Genomic DNA, 9,403 nt, shown 5'->3' on the forward strand with positions numbered 1-9,403 from the left:
GAGAAGAAGGGAAAAAAGAAAAGAAAAAAGGATAGGGAGGAAGCAGTAGCCTTGGCCATCTGCTAAAGGCCAGTCACTCCTCAGCTCTCCCAGTCAGATGTGGGTGTGGGTCTCATGAGTCTATGGAGTGCATCTCTTCTGCTATCTAGGGGTTCATTACCACCTCCTGGACTTGTTCCAGGCTCCTTGAGGGCAGGGTCTGAGCTTTCTGCATCCCATCCTGTTAAGGAAGACAATGATGAGTATTGTAAAGCAGCACCTACAGGCGACAGTGGAAAGCCTGGTTTGTCACCGTGGCCAGCAATGATCACATCAGATTCCTAGGAGAGTCACCCAACTGTGGGCCAATAACACCACTGCCATTCCTGCCTTGTTTGTGGAATGTGTGACTTGCTCTGGGAAGACTTCCAACACCACTGAGGAACTGGATAAGGCAGAGTGAGATGCTGAGTCACGTTACATCCTGGAAGAACTGAACCACCGGTGCTTACCCTTCAGGTCTGGGCTGTCAGGCAAGACAGTCCTTATGTAATCTATAGCAAACTGTGATGTTCTGGAGCCAGGAAGACAATGCCATGTACAAGATGTTCCCCAGTGCCTGCTGAACCCACATTCCAACCTTTCACACAGTGACCTGATTCAAGTCTCCATAGTCTCATGGGCAGACTCACTCTGCCTGAGGTGTCTGGAGGCTGGCAACAGCATTAAGCCAAATTGGGGGCTCTCTCTTCTAGAAGCCAGGCCAATACCCGGCACAAATTTCTGTTGCAATCAAGCGCCATGAAGGCCTTATGGGGACGGTCCCCATGGATTTGTGTATATCAAAGTACAGACTAGACTAAGGATGCAACCTTCACCTTGTTGCCATCCTTCCTATGACCTGCCTCACTTCCTGCTCCTGTCGATATTTCTCTCTCTCGTTCTTTCTTCTATTTTTTTCAAGGAAGGATGTCACTCTAACCTAGGCTCACCTAGAACTCACTCTATAGCCTAGGCTGGCATCATACTCACAGTGATCCTCCTATCTGTGCCTCCCAAGTGCTGGGATTAAAGGCCTACACCACCATGCCTGGCTTGGTTGATTTTTCTTGATAGCATTAGCTAAGGCTATAAAGAAATATTGATTCAAAACACAACCTGAGAGACAGGAGAATTGCTGGGGCTTGCTGGTCAGCTATCTGTTAAGCAAAAATTGCAGGTTCCAAGTTCAGTGAGAGAGGCTATCTTAAGAAAATAAGGCAGAAGAGCGATAGAGGAAGATATGTGATGTTCTCCTTTGGTCTCTGCACACGGGTGCATGGAGTATGTACGTCTGCACACACATCCCAACACCACATACACTATATACACACATACCCAAAATAAACAAAAAACCAAAAATATCATCTTAAAATGGACTTAAGTGTTTGCTGCTTATAAGTGAAGGAAGTTGTCAGTTATCTGTTGGACAGATGTCCTGGGTATTTCTTTAAATGACACACTTTTCTATAGGCATCCACAAAATAATCTGGTATGCAGAAATCGCCTACGGTAGGTGGATCTTAGGTGTGGCTGGAAAGCAAGATGCTCTTTCCAGCAAGAAGCACCCTTTCTGGGCTTTTTGGCTTTTCCATCTTCTCTGCAGGTTCACCCTCACTGAGGAGGGCCGCGCTGCAGTGTGGGGGTGGGGCAGCGGGCACGGATGACTGCACTTCCTCTTTAGGTTATTATATACACCTCTCTGGCCTCCGTGGACACAATAGATCTTGCTCTGCTCTCCAGACTGGCCTGCTGTCTCTGAAGTCCCAGAGCTTGGGAATACACCCCATATTCCCAGGCATTCGTGCTCTAAGCTCAACTGCCTCCAGCAAACACAATAGAAAAAGCAAGCCTTCTAGATGTCTCATGTATAAGACACCACGTGACAAATCATCACTGGGCCAAATAGCCCCAGAAATCCTCTTGATGAAATGTAATTGAAACCAAGTGCCCAGCATGGCCATCTGCTTGGGCTCAAGCAAAACCAAGTGGCTTCACCCTAGACCAATGGACCAATGTGCTTATATCTCAGCAGAACTCAGTCTCTCCTGAATTCTGCTGGCCTCTAGGAGATAAATGGAGGTATGGACAAAAAAGGCCACAGAAGGAAACTGCAGAGTTAGGGAAGGAGGAGGAGCATTTTGAAATCTCAGACCTATCTTCAACTCCATGAAGCATATCTCATGCTGAATGTGACCCTTATATCCTACACAGGAATATACCCAAGCGGCATGGGGGAAAGGAGGACCGGGGCTCTGACACTGAGATCATCTACCTCATCCATGAAAGCTGAGGCCCCCTGTCCTCATGGCCCCATCCTATAGCATCAGTCCCCAGAGGTCATGAACCAAGAACAAAGCTGGCCAGGTTGGGTACCAAAAGGTAGAACTTGAGCATTCCTTCTCTAAATGAAAGGACGGGCATATAGGCCTAGCCCGGGTAAGGTTAGATACAGGGTGGAAGCATCTGAGACCTCAGCCAAAATCAAACAGGGACATGCAAATATGAATCCTGGCCAGGTTCAAAGAGTAGCCCAGGGCACTTAGCTCCAAGAGAGTTTACACAAAATTCCAGGCCATGCCAGGGTCTCTGTTGAAGGCTGGAGGCCCTGATCCTGGCCCTACAAGAAAAATTCTTACCCCAATGGAGCCAGGGGTCTAGCAGTATAGGCTAGAAACAAGGGGCCTGGGGGAGAAATGCTGTGAGTGCAAGCATGAGCAGAAAGGTTAAGGAGCAGCATATATGAAGTGACAGTCATAGGCCAGGCGTGGTGGTGCACGCCTTTAATCCTAGAACTCAGGAGGCCAAGGTAGGGGGATCACTGTGAGTTTGAGGCCACTCTGAGACTACAGAGTGAATCCCAGGTCAGCCTGGGCTAGAGTGAGACCCTACCTCAAAACAACAACAAAATAAAATAAATAAAGTGGCAGTGTGGATAAGGTGTGCTGTGTGTCACTGCCCATGGGTCAGACTAGAATCAGGACTGAGGCCCAGTACTGCATCTATCACATCTGCCCATCTGAAATGCACAAGGGCCAGGGACCTGCGATCCCTCTGGCTGGCCTCTAGTTTCTGTTTGACACTCACCCGTCCTTCTACTCTTGCAATCCTTGGCTTTCTTGGCTATGTCTCTTGTGTTCAGGCTGTGGAGTGTACAACAGAGCTAGGATTCCTTGGATAGACTCCTAGAGAGCCCCTGGGGTCCCACCACACACACGCCTGTCAATGTATCAGATTTGCTGGCCATTAGCTACACAGCTTTCCCTGCCCATGATGTATGGTCCAGAGAGGAAGAAGGAGGCTGTGGCTCCACATTAGAGAACAGGAATCCAAAACCAGGACCACTCAGGTGCTGGAGGCAAAGGGTTACCTGAAACCACCTGGCAAGCAGGTTCATCTCCAGATTCAAGAGACAGGTTTGGAAGAGAAGACAGGGCTGAGGCTGAGAAGCTTGCTGGGGACCCTAGGAGTTAATCTAAGAGGACTGACCATGTATGGATAAGCTGGACTTAAAGACAGGCATCTGAGAAAGGATAGGGAACTCAGGAGGTGGCTGAAGCAATTGTCAAATTTGTTATTGTGGGACTAGGGAGATGGCTGTCTGCAAGATGCTTGTCACACAGATGTGAGGACATGTAAAATGTTGAGTGTGGTGGCAAGCTCCTGTAAACCCAGTGCTGGGAGGCAGAGACGAAGGATCCTCAGGACTTGCTGGCTAGCCAGTCTAGCTGAATCCATGAAGCCTGGGATTAGTGAGAAACCCTGCCTCAAAAACAATAAGGCAGGGCTGGAGAGGTAGCTTAGCAAAGCCAAAGGATCCTGGTTCAATTCTCCAGGGCCCACATAGGCCAGATGCACAAGGGGGCACATACATCTGGAGTTCGCTTGCAGTGGCTGGAGGCCCTGGCACACCCATTTTCTCTTTCTCTCTCTGCTTCTTTTTCTCTCTCAAATAAATAAATTAAAAATATGTTTTAAAAAATAAGGCAAAGAGCAATAAAGGAGGACACTCAACGTCAACCTTTGGCTTCTTCGTATGCACACTCTCCACACACATATGTATATGCACATATATCTCAAGCACATACAAAAAAACTTTTTTGATACCCCTTTCACGTGGGCCCACTGCATTCTTGCCTTACAGTTGCTGCTGGCTGCTGGTCTCTGAAAGGCCAGGGCAAAGCAATCCAGATAGATGGAGGAAGAGCCACAGTGACCAAGACAGCTTATGTGGGAGCTGACCACTGGATGTGTTTGCTCACCTTGTAGCTGGAGCCAGATCTGCCCCCAGGGCACGGTACTCCTTAGGCATGACATTTCAGAAAGTCTTCTCAGCACCCACAGGCCACAAGTTAGTAAACTTGCCCAGACAAACTTAACATTAACTGTTTCCACCTATTCATCATACAGAATCTAGAGCACAACTGGGGTGAGACTTGAGGCACCTACTCATGATTCCAAGATCTCAAGTTTCAAAGAGTTAATCCCATTCTGGAAACATGCAATCAGCTCTCAAGGAGACTGTGGCTTCAAGGTTCTAATTAAATGAGAATGATACTGAGATGCCAACATCCACCAGTCCTACGAGTGTCATCCCCAGCCATCTGTGGCTACATGGCACATGCTGACTGGTACAAAGACCACAAGAAGCCTTTTGCTGGAGGCAGACTCTGCCGTGATTGGCTGTAGGGTTCTGGGAGGCTTATTTCTTCCTGGCCTCTGGGTTCTGCTTAGCAAAGTCCTTATGGCTCATGTTAGGCTGTAGGAAGGAGCCTTGCTTCATTTCCCCCACCAGAAAAACTACTTCCCCTAAAGCTCTGTGGCTGGTGGAAGGCTGTGTGCAGGCCCCATTATGCAGGGGCCTTCCTCTGACAGCAGCCAGCTCTGTGCACATGCTGAACTGACCAAGTATAGCTAAAAGGAGAACTCAGCTTTCTTCCCTACCACAGAGCTCAGCAAGTCTGTGTTCCTTGGTGTTCTTTTTAGAGACACAGGGTAGTGGGGAGGACCTGCAGACTCCTCACTCTGTGGTCTTGGCCATGTGACTGCCTACTCAGACCCTCGGTTTCCCTACCTGTCAAGAGGCACGTTTGTGAGGATGTTTCAGGCAGGGTCTCTCATTCGGGCAACTGGCTTGTGAGCTACTAAAAGATGCTCCTGTCTCTGTCTCCCTTCTCACCATGGGTGTGCTAGGATCATAGATACTGGCGCTATAGCGTCCGGTTTTGTGAGGTTATAGGGTTTGGACTCGGGTGCACATTCTTGCATGCCAATTGTTTTATCCCCTGAACCATTTCCCCAGCCCTCCATTGAGTAGTTTTAAACATTATTTTAGTACCTGAAACATTAGTGACATGACTGTAATTGTAGTGAACAAAGGCATTATTATACTTATTAGTTACTTTTCTCCTTGCTCTGACGAAATGCCTGACAGAAGCAACTGAAGGAAGGGTTCATTTTAGCTCAGTTATGGTAAGAAAGTCATGGTGGCAGGAGTGTGAGGTGACTGGACACATTACATCCACCTTATTTACTAAGACAGGTCTCTCACTTGAACTTAGGCTTCACCTAACTGGCTAGTCTAAAAAGCCAACCCTCCCTGAGAGGCCCTGTCTCTGCTTCCCAAGCTTGTGGAGATTACAGGCAGGCTGGTGGGAGACCTGTCCTCGGGCTAGCACCACAAGCACTTTATCCTTAGCTGCTTCCTCACCCCCATTTCTCCTTTTCATTCTGCCCAGGAGCCTAGGCCATAGAATGGTGCTGCCACATTCAGGGCGGGTCTTCCCACTTCAGTTCACCCCATCTAGAAACTGCCTCACAGACGTGCCCGAAAGTTCATTTCCTAAGCAATGCTAGATTCTGTTGAGTTAGCAATCAATATTAGCCATCGCAACAGAAATGAAGAGGACCAAGAGAAGAGTGAAGTTACATGGTTATGGCCATTGAGGGAGACAGGGACTCATACAAACTCCACAAAGACATAAACTTGATGATTGAGTGACCTTTTTGCAGAAACCATGAGCCCTGCCAGTAAGATTGAACATGTTCACACAGTCCTCCAGTGAATCCAAGACAGGGAAAGGTGAGGGATCATTGGACACTGAGTCTAAGGGGCACAAGGCAGGGCTAGCAACTAGTCCAGCTACAACCAACAGACTGCTGAACCTGAGACTAGATACTCTATAGTGTTCATCTTGGAATGCTTTAATGATTTTATTTTTGTTCATGCTTCTTGTGGGGTAGTTTTCTGAGACAAGCTATGACCTCAAATCTCCCAAGTGCTGGGATTACTGGAGTATGTTACCACATCTGGCTTATCTTTATTTTATAAGTGAGGTTGATGGGACAATAGAACATGTGCTAGAGGTTGGAGGGCCCTGCCTTCAGCCACCTCTTCTCTTCCCTCATCTTCCCAGTCACAGCTCAGTGATGGTACCCACCTTGACAAGGGTCTGGAGCCAGGTGCAGGAACGATGAGCATAGGGCCTATGTGCCAAGTGACAGGGCAGGCTTCAGACACTATGGGGGTCTGAACCCAACTATGAGAAACCTAGGCCCGAGGAAATGCAATGCTAAGCAGCATTTTTAATTTTTTTAAAAAATTATTTGCAAGGAGAGAAGGGAGAAAAGAGGAAGAGAGGAGTGTGTGAGAGAGAATGGACTGCTAGAACCTGTTGCCACTGAGAATGAACTCCAGACCAATGTGCCACTTTGTGCATCTGGCTTTATTTGGGTACTGGGGAATTGAACCCAGGCCATCAGGCTTTGCAAGCAAGTATCTTAAACCACTGAGCAATCTCTCCAGCCCACTTTTTTTGTTGGTTTTTGTTTGTTTGTTTGTTTGTTTTTCAAGGTAGAGTCTTACTCTAGCTCATGCTGACCTGGAATTCCCTATGTAGTCTCAGGGTGACCTCAAACTCATGGTGATCCTCCTACCTCTGCCTCCCGAGTGCTGGGATTAAAGGCGTGCACCACCATGCCCAGCTTCACCTTTTTAAAAACATTTTTATTCACAATTTTCATGTGTGTACATAAGGTATTTTGTTCATAATACTCTTTTATTGGGGGGGGGGTTGAGGTAGGGTCTTGCTCTAGCCCAGGCTGACCTGGAATTCACTATGTAGTCTTAGGGTGGCCTCAAAGTTATAGTGATCCTCCCACTTCTGCCTCCTGAGTACTGGGATTAAAGGCATGTGCCACCATGCCCTGTGTAAATTATAGTTTTTTAAAAAAGATAATTATTTTATTTTATTTATTTGAAAGAGAGGGAAAGTGGCACAGAGAGAAAGAGAATGGGTGCTCCAGGGCCTCCAGCCACTGCAAAGGAACTCCAGATGCATGTACCACCTTGTGTATCTGGCTTACATGGGTACTGGGAAATCGAACCTGGATCCTTAGGCTTCACAGGCAAATGCCTTAATTGCTAAGCCATCTCCCCAGCCCTAAATTATAGTTTTAATTAGCTACCAAAGAAGTAGGTTTCCTAAGACTTCTTCATAACATCTTTAATTCTGGTTTTTTGTTTTGTTTTGTTTTGTTTTTTGAGGTATGGTCTCACTCTAGCCCAGGCTAACCTGGAATTCACTATGGAGTCTCAGGGTGGCCTTGAATTCATAGCAATCCTCCTATCTCTGCCTCCCGAATGCTGTGATTAAAGGCATGCACCACCACACCAGGCCGTCTTTAATTCTGGTTAACTTTCTCTCAACCTCCTTCTCCATCCCCTTCTCCTAACCCCACACAATTTTTTTTTGTTTTATGTTTACTTACTTATTTGAAAGTGACAGACAAAGAAAGGGGCAGAGAGAGAGAGAGAGAGAGAGAGAGAGAGAGAGAGAGAGAGAGAGAGAGAGAGGGAGAGGGAGAGGGAGAGGGAGAGGGGAGGGAGAGGGAGAGGGAGAGGGAGAGGGAGAGGGAGAGGGAGAGGGAGAGGGAGAGGGAGAGGGAGAGGGAGAGGGAGAGGGAGAGGGAGAGGGAGAGGGAGAGGGAGAGGGAGAGGGAGAGGGAGAGGGAGAGGGAGAGGGAGAGGGAGAGAATGGGCACGCCAGGGCCTCCAGCCACTGCTAATGAACTCCAGACGCATATGCCCCTTTGTGCATCTGGCTAACGTGGGTCCTGGGGAATCGAGCCTCGAACTGGGGTCCTTAGGCTTCACAGGCAAGCGCTTAACTGCTAAGCCATCTCTCCAGCCCCCACACAAAATTTAATAACCCATTATAGGTGGTCAGAGAGACAGTGTAAAAAGGAAAACGTTTTTCCTGCTTTGCGAACTAGGGCTCTCTACCTTTTAATCAATTGCATAGCTGGGCCTGGTAGCAGGCACTCCTGAAGAGAGAATTCCAGGCCCGGAAAGGTGAGAAAGAGCTTCACTGAGGACCTGCCCCAGCAGGGCTCTACCAGGAAGACCAAGACAGAGCTAGGAGCCCAGGTGAGGTTGAGATCCAACACTGGAGACTAGATGAGTTTTCACAAAGCCTGTGGGATTCTTCCTCAGCACACAGCAGCCTGGGAGCAATGAAGTAAGTGGCTGGACTGAGGCAGAGGGCTAGTGGTCTTTCCTGCTTCTTAGAGTGTTGGGAACTATGATACATGCTAAATGTACAGTGCTACAAACTTGGAAAGTGAACTTGGCATTCACTAGCAAAGTTTAAGATGCACAGAGTCCCAGGGGAATCCATGCACATGTGCACAAAGAGACAAACATGAGCGTGCACAGTAGCACTGGGAGAGATGCCCTCAAACAAGGAGCCGTCTTCATGTATGTAGTATATAATACATATGCATATAGTAGTATGTCCCTGAAGTGAGATACCATACAGCAGAGACAACAAATGAATCAGAGCTACATGTGCCAACAGGAAAAAATTTGGAATATAACATGGAGCAGCCCTGTGGATACACGGCCTTTATGAGCCATAGCTCTATGCCCTTCAAGTTGGCAGGGTTCTATAACAGGGAAAGAGCACTGTCCTCCTATGGGAGAGTGAGAATCACTTATAAGAGCCTCCACCCAAACCTCCAAGGATCCAATGTCTGAGCTTCCAAGATTAGAACCGTGTATCTCTGGGTCAAGACCCATGAGCTGTTGTAAATCAAAGTGATCCAGTGGCTTCTGGTCCTGCAGAGCTCTACTGGGAAGCCATGGTCACAGCTCAAACCTTTCACAAAGAAAGCTCCTGAAAGGAGCCACGGATGACACTCAGGTGTTAGAGTGTTTACCTAGACGTAAAAAGTGGTGTGTGCATCTGGAGTTCATCTGCAGCAGCAAGAGACCCTGACATACCCATTTTTTTCCCTCTTTCTCTTTCAGACAAACAAATAAACAAAAATACTTAGGCTATATGAAGCCCTAGGTTTGAACCCCAGCACTGCATAAACTGGGTAT

Source organism: Jaculus jaculus, chromosome 1, assembly GCF_020740685.1.
Source record: "Jaculus jaculus isolate mJacJac1 chromosome 1, mJacJac1.mat.Y.cur, whole genome shotgun sequence".
Taxonomy (NCBI): Eukaryota; Metazoa; Chordata; class Mammalia; order Rodentia; family Dipodidae; genus Jaculus; species Jaculus jaculus.